Genomic DNA, 16,878 nt, shown 5'->3' on the forward strand with positions numbered 1-16,878 from the left:
GAGTAGGGACTGGAAGGCCACCCAGCCTCTTTCTTCATCTCATGCCTCTGTGTAGACCTGTGTCATTTCATCTCAGCAGATGGGCTGGGTCCTGCTGCTCAGTCCATGTGGGGTAGTGGGGGAACCAATACCCACGGTCCTGACATGAGTCAGGTCCAGCCGCACCGAGACTACAGGCAGGCCCTCAAATCCAATTCCCAATTCCTGGGGAAGAGAATCTGGAGTCATTTTGGCTGGGGCCAAGATCACACATTTGGACTGCTGGGGCGCACTCTGTGATGCTTTGTGGGGTCACTTCCTAGAACAGGGACCACTGGTTTTACATTGGCTGTCCTATGACCTCACTTCTGGTTTTGGCTACAGGTCTTACATCCCGTTTGGTGACTGCCTGGCACCATGCCTGTCGGGTCCCAGGCCTGGAGGTCTGCGCTGATGAGCAGACTCAGTCCTAATCTGGAAGCCCGGAAAATTGCCCGTTTGGAGCTGTCAGCACCAGGGGGAGCAGGGCTGACTTGCAGACCTAGAAGATCGGTTTCTCTCTCTTGCTTGGTCAGGCCTGCTGGCTCTGGGAAGGGCATTACAGCCATAGCTGCTGTGGCACTTTGGCCCAGCTCCGTGGGTTTGCCCTGGCACATCAGGAACCCACCGGGAATTGGATGGAGCCAGCATCCGCGCTTTCCACATCATCCCTGCTCTGCACCCCCTCCCAGTCTGGTTTCAAAACAGGCAATGTGCTACCATTTTCAGACTAGAAATCTTCTCCATGAAAGGAAAGAAACCCCTTTATGCACTTTACAATGCAGAATCTAATTTCAGTTTCAATAAGGGAAGGAACCATTATATCACCCTACTTCAGTGCTTTTTGTCATTATATTTTTTAAAAATACTTTCATCGGGGACCCGATATATACTTACAATCTCTCGGCATTTATTTTCTTTTAAGAATACATATAATAAAACTCAAAGTTAATAGCGTGAAAATAATTTCTACAATAACAGTTGTAGCAAATCTGCGAATTGCTAGGGTGAAGGTGGCTAGACAGAGTGAGGCAATTACGTCTATTATTAGCAGCGCTGGGAAGGATTGATGTACAGTGGGCTGCGTGGAAGCAGAAGCCTTCAGACGTGAACTAAATTTTAATAGTGGAATTCTCATAGATTATAACTCCCTTCATTAACATTTTCACACATCGCTGGCTAACAAATGAGGAGAGAGGCCTCCTGCACTTGCAGAGTTATTATGCTCGAGCTGCTCCCTGCACCTCTGTGCATGGGCAGGAGCTCTGTCTTCTCCTAACCTCTGATGGCAGGGGATTAACTCTTCCTGGCCTGACCTGCTTCCTCCAGGGATGGAAGAACATTCGGGAAACACAGACTTGTCACTTTAAAACTCTCAATGCACGCTGGGCTGCTCCCTTCAGCCTTTCTCTGCGTTTCCCTGTTGGCATCTGCAGGTGGAGTTCATAGGATGGAGGGCCTGGGGGGAAGGAGTCAGGACACACCTGGACATGTCCTTCAGCTGCCACACAGGACCCAGCAGGCTGTTCTTCTACCCCAGACTCTCCCTGCTCAGGAGCTTGACTGGGCAGGTGGAGTGGGTGTGGTCTTTCAGCCTGAGAGGCTAGTCGGGAGCCAGATCAGATCTTCTCTTAGCAAGGAGTAAGGTGTCCTCTGTCCCCAGCTGAGGCAGGGGAGACAGTTCAACATGGGACAGAGAGAGATCTGGAGAGGGCTCACTGGGCAGAGTGGATCCCAGGGAGGGGGAAATGGACCCTCAATCAGGATCAGAGTGGATTTTGTACCAGCCCTGGAGGGATTGATAATCTAAGGAAAGTGAATGTGGAGGCAGAGGCAGTGTTCCCAAGGTAACTTACCAACAGTTATCAGTGGATGAGTACAAACTGTATATGAGAGCTGGGGCATGTGGAGAAATGCCACTTACTGGCCACACCATCAATCCAGGAAGGCTTCCTGGAAGAATCGCTATGTACTAGGACTCCAGGAAGTTAGTTCCAGGTGGTGGTGTCTGTAAGTGGCAACAAGTGGGGAGGAAGAACCTGGGCATGGGATTTAATGCAGAGGAAGATCCCCAGCCTTTGGATCAGTGGGATGGTTTCCAGCCCAACGTTCCCACTTACATCCACTGCTGCTTTCTTTTAGGACACAAACTCTTGGTGACTCAGGGTCAATAATTTATAAACTGGCCCAGCTGACAGTTACTGGGCCTCCAGTGGCGTAGGAGACCCTGGCATCAGTTCACTCCAATGATCACGTATGTGCCCTCTGATTTAGGGGGAGAATTTGGCAAACTTTTCAAAGAGGTTCTGACCCAGGGGTTCTCAGCCTTGTCTGCATATCGTAACCCCCTGGGTGAACTTTTTAAAAATACCAGTGCCAAGACCCACCCTCAGAGATTTTATTTTAAATGGTCTGGCTTGAGACCCAGGCACTGGTATTATTTTAAATCTCTCCAGATGATTCTAATGTACATCCCAGGCTGAGAACCTTGAAACCATTCATGCAGGTGACCGGCCTTCAGGTGAATTAGCTGGAAGAAATTAGGTGTGACCAGAACAAGCAATTAGGCTGTGGGCAAATGGGCATGCATTTGTAAATGCCTTTCTCTCCTTTGATAGCCAGCAGACATTCCTTGCTATCTATTTGTCTTAGTTAGCCAGTGCTGCTGTAACACAAATACCACAAGTTGGTGACTTTAGTGAACAGAAATTTATTTCCTCACAGTTTAGGAGGCTAGAAGTCTGAATTCAGGGCACCGGCTCTAGGGGAAGGCTCCCTCTCTGTCTCTTCTGGAGGAAAACCCTTGTCTCAGTTTCTCTAGCATTCTCAGCGTTCCTTTATTCTTTGGTGATCTTCACGTGCTCAGTTTCTCTAGCATTCTTCTCAGTGTTCCTTGATTCTTTGGTGATCTTCATGTGGCATCTGTCTTTCCCCTTGGGTGCTTGCTTATGTCTGAGTCTAGGCTGCTTTTTATATCACTCAGAAGTGATTAGGTTTAGGACCCAACCTACACTGATATAGCCTCATTAACATACCAAAGAACTCTATTCCCAAATAGGATTCCATCCACAGGTAGAGAGGTTAGGATTCCAACACATATATTTTTGGGACACAATTCAATCCATAACGTTATTGAATGCATATGTGAGGCATGGACCAAAACTTGTAGGTTTGTATGAAAAAGGGCTGCCTTGTTCTTAGTTCTAGGAATCCAGGTTCCCTTTTCTCCCTGTCCCTCCCTCCTTACCTCCTCCATTCCCAGCCTGTGCCACATGGTACCCACATGGTAACATCACAGTCCCTGGGCGATCATCAGGGCAGCAAGAGCTGGCTTCTGCCATCTTGGATCTCCTCCTATAACTCCGCAGGGCCGGCACCTCTGTGTGCCTGCAGCCCTGAACCACCATCAGGCGTTGCTCTGCTTCCCAGCCCTCCTCCCCAGGAACATTATCTCTTAAATAAAATCAGTAGACTCAAGGCATGCTTGGAATCCAGAAGTCAGTCTTTCACAAGTTCTGTTTTTCATGTCCAAGTTCTGCTCCTGGTAGCCGTTGGGGATGGGGGTGCGGGTGTGCACACATGGGCAGGGGACCTGGGAGAAGTCCCAGTGGCCTTCTCCCACTCTGGGCAGAGTTCTGAGAGGGCCCCACATGGGGTCAGGGAGTGTGGCTGTGCTGGAAGACCCTGCTGGGGGAAGGGGCCTGGATGCTCTGAAGCTGGAGCTGACTTCCTTCACCACACAACCCCCTCCTGCATGCTGGCACCCCATCAAGAGCTAAGGAGCGCAGGAGGCAAGCCTAATGAAAACCCAGTTTCATTTTGCATAATCAGGCGCTATTGAAATGGTCCTTTCTGTGCTGCATGCTGCAAATTAACAATCTGACTTATACACAATAAAAACCCGAGTATTGTACAAAGCGATACTTCTTAGGTGGTGGATACACAGATGGAAATTCATTTAATGAACTACTAGTCCCCGAATGGATTCTAAACTTCTTGCAATTACCCTGGAAAAAACCCCAGTAGAAACAGAAAAGCACTTTGCATTCCCCCCTGCTTCATGGCAGTTAGTTTTTTCCATCCTTAAAGTTGCATGGTCAGAAATGAGCGTCTTTATGTGAAGAGTTCTTTGGGGCTTGTCCAATGGGTGGGGTTGGACCACATGCAGATTAGCAAACTCCATCCCCCTCCCCTGTCTCTGAGAATACTGTGATTTGCAAAGACTCCGGTGCTGAGCAAAATGTGATTTACATGGTATTGTGAACAATTTAACCCAGAACCTCAGTATCAGCCTGTGGCTAGCTGCTAGAAGGATCGAAGTGGGCTGGGCTTTGGAGCTCTTGGCTGAGTCTTGTTCATTGTTAGTTGCTGTCGAGTCAGCTTTGACTCATTGAGACCTACGTACAATAGAACAAAACATTGTCCAGTCCTGTGCCATCCTCACAATTGTTGGTATGTTTGAACCCATTGTTGAAGCTATTGTGTCAATCCATCTTGTGGAGAGTTTCCTCATTTTTGCTGACCTTCTACCAAACATGATGTCCTTTTATAGCACTTCGTATTTCCTGATGATATGTCCAAAGTAAGCAAGATGACGACTCACCATCCTTACTTCTAAGGAGCGTTCTTTCCTCCAAGACTGATAATCTTTCACCACCACCTGTCTGTCAGTTTGTTATACTGTGGTGGCTTGTGTATTGCTGTGATGCTGGAAACTATGCTGCTGGTATTTCAAATACCAGCAGGGTCACCCATGCTGGTTAAGTTTCAGCTGTACTTCCAGATTAAGACAGACTAAGAGAAAGGGGCTGATGATCTACTTCTGAAAATTAGCCAGTGAAAACCTTATGGATCACAACAGAACATTAACAGTGTCTAGACTGAGCTAATCCTAGGCAGGTGACTCAGCTTCTCCTGGCCTTGAAAGATGTCCCAGTGAGGGAGGCCATCAGAAGCATCTCATTAGAGGAGATTTCCCCTTTGATAAGGTGGGAGGAGCAGGGGACAGGACGGGTAGAGGTGCCTTGGGTAGACCTGAGAGTTGTGCCCCCTTGCCCTAGGGCAGAGCCAGGGCATCTCCTGCCTCCCATCACCAGGGCCTGATGCGGAGGGAGCCTTCTGGGACTGGCCTCTCCCAAGACGACTGTTTCATGGAAAGGGGTTAGAAATGGACATGGTTTCCACAAAGGGTGCCACTATCACAACCTGTTCCATATTTATTATGGGCAACAATTTGACTAACGGAGAATTTAGATTAATAACAAACATTCAGGCCAGAGAAGTAATTTCCTCTGAGAAAGAGATTTATACGCACTCTGCCAGAAAGAGCCGTCACTGCTCTCTTGTCGTGTCAGCTCAAATAATGAAGTTGAAAATAACATGGAAGGTTAATAGGTCCAACTCACCTCCTTAGAACTGAAAAGGAAGATTTACAGTGTGGAGGCTGTTTTGCATACTTCCACTGGGAATTGAAGGGATTTTTTCCCAAACAAGATCTATGAGAACCCGCGGTTAAAGGTATCTGCTCTGTTATTGCTCATAAGTGAGGCAGTAAACCTCTTCATTTGGGTGGCTGCTCTCATGCTTTCAAAAGAGCCATCCTTCCCCAGGTCACTGGCCTGCGACTGAATCTGGATGCTGGTGTGCTGTTGAAAGAGTTTACTTTGAGAGTAATCTACTTTTGACTCAGGAAGGTCACATCCTTTGTTTGCTAACTACTAACAAGCAGTTTAACATTTCTACCACCTGGATCTTTTTTTTTAAATTTAAAATTTGTAATAATTTACTGTACCTAGAGCTTGGTGGATTGGCCCTGGGCTTGAGGAATATAGAGAAATGTAGCTGGATCAGAGAAAAGGAAAATGTCAGACTAGAGGGACAGTATGATCTCTAGATTCCAGGCAAAAAGTGAGCTGACCTGGGCCCCTCCAGGCATCTCTCTGCCTCTTAAAGAACTTTCTGGAAGTCCCACCCAACCACTTCTGCTTACATCTCATTGGCGAACTCTGTCTGCCAAGCAGGCTGGTATGCATAATCTTTTACATGGTATTTTGATGTCCATGGTAAAATTGGGTTGTGTTGTTTAGGAAGATGAGGAGAATGGATTTTCATAGGCCACCAGCAGCCTTTAGCACAAATACTTAGTTTGTTTATTTTTAATCTTTCTTGTTTTTTGTTAACCACATTCAAACTATAAAATTCCCTTTAAATATTACTTTAGCTGTGTCCCCCAATTTTTTTTCCCTTAAGATTATATTATGAAAAATTTCAAATATAAAGTTTGGAAGAGTTGTATGGTTAAAACATCCTTATATCTCTCACCTTAACATTTTGCAATATTTGCTTTATCACATATCCATCCATATGTCTGTTCATCAATCCATCTTAGTTTTTGATGCATTTCATAGTAAATTGAAGATAACAGTATGGGTCACTTCTAAATATTCCGCATGCATATTATTAACAATTTATTACTTTTTAAGGTAAAATTTATATACAGTAAAATGCATAATCTTAAGTATGCCATCTGATGAGTTTTCACACGTGTACACTCTTGTAAACCAAGCTCCTATTAAGATATAGAACATTTCCATCACCCAAAAGGTTCTCTTATGCCTCTTCCCAGTCGATTCTCTCCTCCTCATCCCCCAGTAACCACTGTTCTATTTTTTTTCCTACCACAGATTATTTTTGGCCTGTTCTACAACTTCATGTAAATGAATTAATATAATACGTACACTTGGGTAAGGCTTCTTCCACTCAGCACATTTTCAAGACTCATCTATGTTGGTGCAAGTATCAGTAATTTTTTCCTTTTTACTGCAGAGTAATATTCCATTGTATGAATGTACCACTGTTTGTTTGTCCATCCATTCATGCACATCTGGTATGTTTCCAGGTTTTGGCCATTATGAATAAAGCTGCTGTGGATATTTTTGTACAAGTCTTTTTTGGGACACATGGTTTTATTTCTCTTGGATAAATGCCTAGGTATGTTTTTTTGTTTTGCTTATTCTGTTTGGGGCTCGCTGAGCTTCTTGAATCTGAAAATTTTATGTGTTTCAGCAAATTTGGGGCTATTATTTCTTCAAATACTTTTTCTGCCCTCTTCTCTTTCTCTTCTTCTGGGGCTCCAATTACACATATACCACATTTTACACAAATAACGTGCATTTTCCATGTTTGTTTGCTAACCTCACCCTCCCCCAATGAGGTATTTTCATAAGCACCGCTATGCCAATATTTTTTTACATGTTGCTGTAAAAAATTAGCATAGCACACTTATGAAAATACCTCGAGAGAGGAGGGCATGGTTGGCAAACAAACATAGAAAGCATGCATTATTTGCCTAAAATATGACACTTGACCTTTTATTATTTCCCCACAAATCACTGAGGCTTGTTCATGTTTTTTAAACATTTTTTCTGTGTTTTTCACATAGATCAGGATTTATCAACCTCAGCATTATTGACATTTTGGGCCAGATCATTATTTGTTTTGTGTGAGAGGAGTCTCCTGTGCCTTGTAGAATGTTTTTAGCAGCATCTCTGGTCTCTACCACTAGGTGCCGATAGCATAGCCCCCCAGTTGTGACAACCAAAAATGTCTCCAAACATTGCTATATGTCCTTTGGGAAGCAAAACTGAGAACCACTGAGATAAATCAACAGAAATGATCCCATCTTCAAGTTTGTTAACTCTTTCTTCTGTGATCTCGAATGTGCTGTTAAGCCCATCCAGTGATAAATATTTCAAATATTTTATCTTTTTTAATAGTTTCTACCTCTCTGTTGAGATGACCTATCTGTTCATTTATTATAAGCATATATTCCTTTACAACCTTGAGCATAGTTATACAAGTTCCTGTAAAAATTTTGTATGCTAATGTCAACGTTTGTGTTATATCAGAGTCAGTCTCCATTGATTACCTTTTCTCTTGAGTATGGGTTACATTTTCCTGTTAGTATATCTTGTAATTTGGGATTCTATTCTGGACCTTGTGAGTAATATGTTGTAGAGACTTAGGATTCTATTATATTACTCTGAATAATACTGGGTTTTTGTTTTAGCAAACACTTAACTTTGCTGAATGTAGACTCTAAACTCAGACTCTCTTGAACTGGGCAGCAGCGGAAATCTCTGTTCAAGTGTTATAGCCTTAGCTGGATTGCTTAGCGTCTGCCCATGAATACATAATTCAGGGGTTGGCTAGAGTTTTGGGCAGAGTTAATACATAGAATTTGGAAATATCCATCTGTGGCTCTCTCCTTTTTGGGATTTCCTCCTTCATTTTTGAGTTGCTGTGATCACCCTGAACTGCATCCTTTAACTCTACAACCCGAAAGACTGCAGATTTCTATGGGAGTATTAGCTTTTCCCTAACACTGACTGGGGTCAGCTTCAGGCAAAAGCTATAAAACAGCCTCAGAAACACACCCAGTGCTATTACCTTCTTCAAAGTGTTCAGTCCTCTCCTGTTTCTGCCTACTTTAGTCTCTCTCTGGTGCCTTTAGATTTTTAAAAAAAAAATATTTTAAATATTGGAGGATTGGCTCAGAATGAACTACTCCATTATTGGAAGTGGAATTCCTTGCATCCCATAAATTTTGACATAGAGTGATTTTACTATGTATTCTAAGTATTTTTAAATTTCCCTTATGATTTTCCCTTTAACAAGGATCAATAGAATGTTTTTCAGTTTCCAGATATATTGGGTTTGCAAGCAATCCTTTTGTTAATAATTTTTAATTTTGTTATGTTATGGTCTTATACATGGTTTGTATGATGTTGATTCTCTGACATTTACCGAAGTTTCCTTTGTGGCCTAGGGCATGTTTAATTTTTGTGCATGTTCTACGTGCACTCAGAAAGGATGCCTAGTCTCTGTTGGGTGATTTCTCTATTTATTTAATTCAACTTTAATAAATCTCTTTATCTTTGTTTTTGCCCTTTTGTGTGCTTGAGCCATCAATTTCTGAGAGGGGTGTGTTAAAATCGCCAACCAAATCTCTTGATTTATCTATTTCTTTTTGTAGCTCTGTCAGATTTTACTCCGTATTTTTCGAGGTCCAATTCTTAGGTGCATATCTTTTCATGATCATTATATCATCTTGAGTTATTGTCCCTTTCAAAAGCCTATAATGTCCCTCTATCTATCTTATCTGTCCTCTTTGACACTCTGTGAGCCCTTTCAATTTGAGGTTTTTACATCTCTCTTTAATTTTGGGAAATTCTTGGTTTTTAGTTTTTCATTTGTTTCCCTTGCCATTTATGTCTCTGTCCTTCTGGGTCTCCTATGAGATGGATGTTGACACATCTGCTTCTGTTCTCCACATTTCCTCATTTATTTATTTATTGCTAAATTATTTTCCATCTCTTTATCCTTTCTTGATGCTTTCTGGGAAAGTTCCCTGATGTGATCTTCTAGCTCACTAATTCATTCTCTGGCTATTTATTGAATGCTTTATTTTAGGAATAAAATATGATATGTCCATACTTCTGGCAGCCTGCTCACCTTATCCGAGTCCAGAGGGAGCCCCAGAGCTCTGCATGCTCCTGGCAAGCACCCTATTCCCCCTGCATCACACATGGCCTCCCCACCACTACCTGCCCCTTATCCCGGTACTCATTAGTCACCACAAGGATCTCGGACACCCAGGGCCCCTCACCAGTGAGACCTTTCCAGACCATTCCATCTAGAAGCCCTGTCCTCTACCTTCTCCATAGCATCTGTCACCAACTGGTATGCCTGCATTTTATTTACCTATCTTGTTTAGTCTCAGTCTCTCCCACTAGAAAGTAAGGGCCGTGAAAGCAATATTTTTTATGTTTTGTTCTCCACTCTATCCCAGCACCTAGCACAGTGCCTGATGTGTAGTGGATGCTCATAAATGTTTGTTAAATGAGTCAGTGATTATACTGTATTTTTTATTTATTTCCCCTATTTTTCATACCTGGTTGGTTCTTCTCTATAACTGCCCATGCCTACTTTATGTTCCCAAGATTTTCCTTGTCTCTTTGAGGGTAATTATTTGCTTATTGTGAATTCTTCTTCTGTCTGGTCTACTAATTTGCCTTCTGATAGATATAGGTGCCTGTTATCTTTCTTTTGGAGTGGTCATTCTCCTTAGATGTCTTGTTATTTTTCCCTGTGAGCTGCAGCCACCTTGGCTGGTAATATGGACCTGGGGGATAGTGGGGAGGGAAGAGCCCAGATCCTCTTTTGTGCTCTTTCTGGGAGTTTCAGAGAATGAAGGGGGTCCCTCAAGGGAGAGAATTTTGGTGTTAAAATCTGGGCTTCGTCATTCCCTACCCCCACCCCAATCAACCTGACCCTGGCAGCTCTTTTCTAAGGGCTTCCCCCTTTGTTGTCATCTCTTGGCCTATGAGGTGGAGCAAAGGTTGGAGTGCTAGGGACCACGTGGCTGCCTGTTCCTATTGTTACAGATGCCCAGCATTAGCCAGCTCCCTCACCAGCAGCTGGCACAGGATGCTGGGCTGGTGCTTCTGCTCTTTTGCTGTCCTTGCTTGCTCTGTTGACAGGGCAGGAAATGATTGTCCAGGGCACAATGGAGTAGAGGGCTGGACCACTGGAGAGCTTCCTCACAGCCCTGCCTTCCACGGAGCTGGGCCCCCTTCCATGCCCCAGTACTCCAAATCCCTGTACTGGGACTCACTCTTCTGTTTCCCCTAGAACTTCTCATGGTTTCCATCCATCAGCCTTCCTCTCGTTTGGGGCATCTTCAGCCTTGGGTTTGGGAGTGGGAACCAGCATCCTGTGTTGGTTCTCTGTCTTGTTACCTGCCTCTGTCTTTTGCAGGTGCCTTGTTCTGAGGGTTGTTGAGTGTTGTGGATTGAATTGTGTCCCCCCAAAATATGTGTTGGAATCCTAACCCCTATACCTGTAGATGTAATCCTGTTTGGGAATAGGGTTTTCTTTGCTATGTTAATGAGGCCATATCAATGTAAGGTGGGTCCTGAACCTAATCACTTCTGAATTATATAAAGAGCAGCAAAGACACGGGGACATGCAGGCACAAAAGGGGGAAGACGGATGCCATGTGAAGCTTGCCAAGGAACCGAGGTACACCAGGGCTACAGAAGCGAGACAAGGATTTTCCCCCAGAGCCAACAGAGAGAGAGAGAGCCTTCCCCTAGAGCCAGCCAGTGCCCTGAATTCAGACTTCTAGCCTCCCAAATGGTGAGAAAAGAAATTTCTATTTTTAAAAGCCACCCACTTTTGGTATTTCTGTTACAATAGCACTGGGAAACTAAGACACTGGGTCAGGGGAGTAGGCTTAAAGTTGCTGTGTTTAGGGTGGGAAGTTGTTGAGGAGGTCTTGAAGACTTAAGAGCATGTCTTGTGGGGAGGAACCTGAGAAACAAATAATGGAATGTTCCAGAAGTTTCCCCAGGTCCCTTGGAGCAGGCCAGGCTGTCAGGGTTGACAGCCTGAGAGGCAGAGTGAGCAGATGGAGGCGGCAGGTGCCAGGCCCGCAGGTCCTTTCCTTGGGAACTCTGCACATGAGAGCCTCAGCTGGGTTACATGGTTCCTCTTGGTTCTGACCTTGGGTATTTTTGACCTGTTTACACCATGTGTTTACTTTCAAATCCAGTTTTCCATGTTCCCTCCCTTGCTTGTTAACCTTCTCCCATTCCTGCTCCTACTCTGCCTAATGGGCTGCCAGTGAGTCCAGATTCTCAGTCTGTATCTTAAATGGTTGGCTTGGTTTAAGAAAGAACCTTTGTGGGAAGCCACAGGTGGCGTTTTTATAGAACAGCAGGATTTTAGAGCCGGAAGGGACTTCAGAGGTAACAGGTCCTATTGATCTCAGAGCATCTTGTATTTGACTAAGTACTCTTTCAAGGAACCCAGGTTCCACATGGATTGGAAAAACCCCACACTTTGTTTTAGCTGTACACTTAAATATTTACAATTATTCTGATGTTGGAGTCCCTGGGTGGCACAAACGGTTAAGCACTTGTCTAATAGCCAAAAGCTTGGTGATTCGAACTCACCCAGAGGTGCCTGTGAAGAAGGGCCTGGTGATCTGCCTCTGAAAGGTCACAGCCTTGAAAACCCTATGGAGCAATTCTATCTTGACCCACCCGGGGTTGCCGTGAATCCGAACTGACTCGATGGCAACTAATAACAACAGTGTTATAGATTGAATTGTGTCCCCCCAAAATATGTATAGTAAATCCTAACCCCTTTATATACAGGTGGATATAATCCATCTGGGAATAGGGTTTTCTTTGTTATGTTAATAAGGCTATATGTGTAGGGTGTGTCTTAAGCCAATCAATTTTGATATATAAAAGGAGCAGCTTAGGCACAGAAGCAAGCAAGCACAAACGGAGGGGAAGATACATGCCACATGAAGATTGCCAAGGAACCTAGGAACAGAAGCTGAGAAGAGACAAGGACCTTCCCCCGGAGCTGACAGAGTGAGAAAGCCTTCCCCTAGAGCCGGTGCCCTGAATTCAGACTTCTAGCCTCCTAAACTGTGAGAAAATAAATTTCTATTTGTTAAAGCCACCCATTTATAGTATTTGTTACAGCAACACTAAGAAACTAAGACAAACAACAACATTGTGATGGCACATTTCTAATTTCTTTCAGTTTTAAGGACATAAATATTGGAGCCGTGGTCTTGGGAGAAAATTTGACAGAAAGGTCTCAGTTGTCATGAACACCCCATGTCTTTGCAGCACTTCTCACCACTTCATAATCACTGACCCTCTAAACTCTGTCAGGTTGAAGATTTTGTCTTTCTGTTCACTGCTATATCCGCAGCTCCTAGGACAATGCCTAGCTCATAGGGGCTCTCAGTACATAGTTGTTGAATGAACAAATGATGTAGTTAATAGCCCTACCCTTGAATGCCTTCTCTTACATCCTGTGCTTGCAGATTTTCAAAGCTGGAGAACTCCCCACTTCATATAGTGACTGGCCATTTCTGAGTCGTATTTATAGTTAGGGGAGGCCTTGGGTGATGCAAATGGTTAATGTGCTTGGCTGCTAATGAAAAGGTTGGAGATTCGTGTCCACCCAGAGGTGCCTCAGAAGAAAGGCCTGGAGATCTACTTCTGAAAAATCAGCCGTTGAAAACCCTACAAAGCATAGTTCTACTTTTACCCACATGAGGTCACTATGAGCTGGAGTTGACTCGATGGCAATTGGTTGTACATGGTTAAGAGGTTCTTGTTTCTGTTGAGCTTTAATTACTACCCCTGAGAGCTCAAGCTGCTAACCAAAAGGTTGGCAGTTCGAATCCACCAGCAGCTCTTTGGAAACCCTGTGGGGCAATTCTACTCTGCCCTATAGGGTCACTATGAGTCAGAATCAACTTGAAGGCAACGGGTCTGTTTTCTTGTTTGTTTTTATTATACGTTTGTCCTGCTGTGTTCTCTGGAACCACAGAGACTGCCTTGAACTCCTCTTATACATGACTGCTCTCCTGATATCGAAGACACCATCACGAGCTCCCTAGGATGTCTCTAAGAAGCCAAATATCTCTAGTTCTCTCATGCCTTCTTCATAGGACATGGTTTTGATATTCTTCACCATCTTAATCATCCTCTTCTGAGGGAGTTCTTGTTTTCAGTACTGCTTCTAAATATATAAAAATCCAGTTACTGTCAAGCTGATTCTGACTCATGGTGACCCCATGTGTATAACCAGAACTAAATCCGAAACTCCAAATGAGGCTTTAGATCACAGCACAGAGTAATGACGTTACCATCCTTTTTCTTGCCATTATCCTTGTTTTAATGCAGCCAAGTCAAGGCCTTTTGAGTCGGTACTCAGCTAAAACCCTTTTTCAAATGGACTGTCTCCCCTGTCCTGTACCTTATCCTGTTTTTGAATCTTGGTGCAGGCTCTTGCACTGCCCCTCAGCAAGTTGGGACGTAGGATGCTGGACTTGAGTCAGGAGACCCACTCACATTATGGGCTGGTTGTGACGACCAAATGAAACAGCCTTGTGTGAAAGTGTTTTGAAAGCTGTGAAGAAGTCCGAGGCTACTATTGTTGTTGTATAGCTGGTTTATCCTGTCACAAACCCATTGAGGTCGGAATTGTGTCTCAGCCCACCGAATATTAGCATCCTTCTCAGTGTGGATATTCATGGGATTTTGTAAGAACACTTTGTATGACTTCATTCAAGCCATTGATAGAAATTCCCAACTGATAGGGCTGAGGACAAAGCCTGTGATACACTGTTGGTGGCCTCTCTCTGGGATGACTTGATCGATTATCCCATTCTTTGTAAGTTTGGTTATTTGACCAACAGTGGATCTCCTGACTGCACTACCATCTAACCACAAGGCTTCATGTAATTTACAGGGATACCATGAGAGGCCTTGTTGGATGCCTGCTGATAGCAGAGGCACTGTGCTATACAGAATGGGGTCCTATCAAAAAGGAAATACGATCGTTTATCATGACTCACTCTAGAGGGTGCTGTATAGCCTCTTGGTGATCATGGCTTCTTTCTAAGTCCTCCGCAAAGCCACACCCACCGGCATTCCAACGCAGAGGACCTGGTAAGTGTATATAGACAAAACATACAGGTCACAGTAACCCCTTGAAGGCACATCTTGGACGCTTGTGTGTTTCTATGATGCTGAACAGGTTTCAGTGGAGCTTCCAGACTAAGATGGACTAGGAAGAAAGGCCTGGCAATCTACTTCAGAAAAATAAGCCAATGAAAACCCTATGAATCATAACAGTCTAATCTACGACTGATTATGGGGATGGCACAGGGCCTGGCAGCATTTTGTTTAGTTGTGCATGGGGTTGCCATGAGTCAGGGGCCGACCAGATGGCAGCTAACAACAACAACATGTCACCATGAGCTGAAGACCAACTTGCTAGCAGCTGACAACAACAACATTATATCCACAGTAAATTGCTAGTGGTCTGTGTAACTCAGGGTTTCTGAACTTTGATACTATTGACATTTAGGGCCAGATCATTTTTGTCGTGGGGGGCTATCCTGTGCATTGTAGGGTGTTTAGCAGTATCCCTGGCCTCTACCTGCTAGGTGCCAGTAGCACCCACTCTTAGTTGTGACAATAAAAAATTTCTCCCTCCAGACATTGGGAAGTGCCCCTGGAGGGCAAAATCACCTCCTGTTGAGAACCACTGGTCTAACTAAAGGAGGGAGGGGCAGAAATATGATTACCACTACCCCCACAACACACATATTTTCTGCATTTGGCTTTAGAATAACACAGATTTGCCATCCTAATTGTGTTTTGCGGAGGTTAGTATTCAAATGAGTTAGAATTCTTTGATTGTTCTCTGTCAGCATATCATAATGTGGTCCAGAAGCATGTTAGGTGAATGGGATTATTAACCGGCGCACAGGTAACTGGTGAAGTAGTTGGTACACGTGAGGACAACTGGGATTGGACCTGAGTGACTCCTGGGAGAAGATGTGATGGAATTCTAGATCTTCTCAGCACAGGCTTACAGCCTCTGCACTTTACTGTGGTCTGGGGCAGCACAACTAAGTAAAGGGGAATCTCTCAAATTTCTTTCGTTTTAAGTAATCACTCATGCAGGTAGGTTGGTGATCATGGGAGGCCACAGAGGTGCTTTGGCCAGAAGTTATTGTTTCCATTAGAGAGAGTAACGATTTTCATGTACTAGCAAGAATAAACCCACATTATCATGGGTTGAGGATGAGGATAATAGGAAATATCCAGCTTTTCAAAAGTATCAGGTTTATGCCCCAGATGGTAATAGAAGTTGCAAGGGGTGAGTCAAGGCCTGTCGTCGGACGTCAAACAAGAGATTAATCATCATCATTATTATTATTTTGAAAATGAACTCCCCAAAGGGGCCAGGCTGTGTTCTGCCTCTCGAAGGTATAATTCCACTTTAAAATGTAAGCTGTTTTGAGCACAAGAATGTATTTGGTTATGGAAAATGATTTCCCTAGCTTTCCTTGAAATAAAAAATAGCCCAGCATGCTTAGGAAATGGGAATTAGGGAAGATGCTACATTATTTTCTAGATGGATCACCGTACAAACTAAAGTCCTGTCGTCCAGTTAATGGTGAAGAAATGTCTATTTGAGGAGAGAAAAATTGTCAAGGAGCAGAGAGGCCAAGTTTTCTTTTTCCTCAGAAATGGGGATTTGATATCAGTTGCCTTTGGACTTCTCTTTGTGGCAGCTGGAACCTCAGCTGGAGAACCTGTTTCTTCGGGCCCAGGAAGAGGAAGCAGCTGCCCTGGACTGGCCTCTGGAAGCCGACCTGGGGCTGCCACTCAACTGAACAGGGGGTCAGGCAGTCCCATCCTACTGCTAGAATGGTCTCATGATCCCACAGAGCCTTCAGAAATGTGTGTTGGCTGGCTTTTTAAAATTGCAAGTCTTTATTGTGAAATAAAACATAGTGTATGGGTTTCCTAGGGCTGCCTTAACAAAGTACCGCAAAGTGGTTGGGTTGTAAGAACAGAAATTTATTGTCTCACAGTTCTGGAGGCTAGAAGTCCAAATTCAAGGTGTTGGCAGGGCCATGTCCTCTGAAGGCTCTAAGGGAGGATCCTTGCTTGTCTCTCCCAGCTTCTGGTAGCCCGGAATGTTCCTTGGCCCGTGCGAGCATAACTTCATTCTGTCTCCTTCGTCACATGGCCAGCTTCCCTCTGTCTCTGTGACTCTACTCTCCTTTTATAAGGACACCAGTCATATTGTAGTAGGACCCACCCTACTCCAGTATGACCTCATGTTAACTTACTGATAACATCTGCAAAGATCTCATTTCCAAACATGATCATATTCACAGATACCAGGGGTTAGGACTTCCCACATATCTTTTTGGGAACACAGTTCAATCCATAGCATATATAT

General features: G+C 44.1%; 1 protein-coding gene across 1 annotated transcript in view; it reads left to right on the forward strand.

Annotated features, from left to right (window-relative positions):
- CAMTA1 (calmodulin binding transcription activator 1) overlaps window positions 1-16,878 on the forward strand; it is a 1,148,791-nt gene that overhangs the window by 225,217 nt on the left and 906,696 nt on the right. The gene's annotated exons all lie outside the window — the stretch shown is intronic.

The sequence above is a fragment of the Trichechus manatus genome, unplaced genomic scaffold (genome assembly GCF_000243295.1).
Source record: "Trichechus manatus latirostris isolate Lorelei unplaced genomic scaffold, TriManLat1.0 scaffold00133, whole genome shotgun sequence".
Classification (NCBI taxonomy): Eukaryota; Metazoa; Chordata; class Mammalia; order Sirenia; family Trichechidae; genus Trichechus; species Trichechus manatus.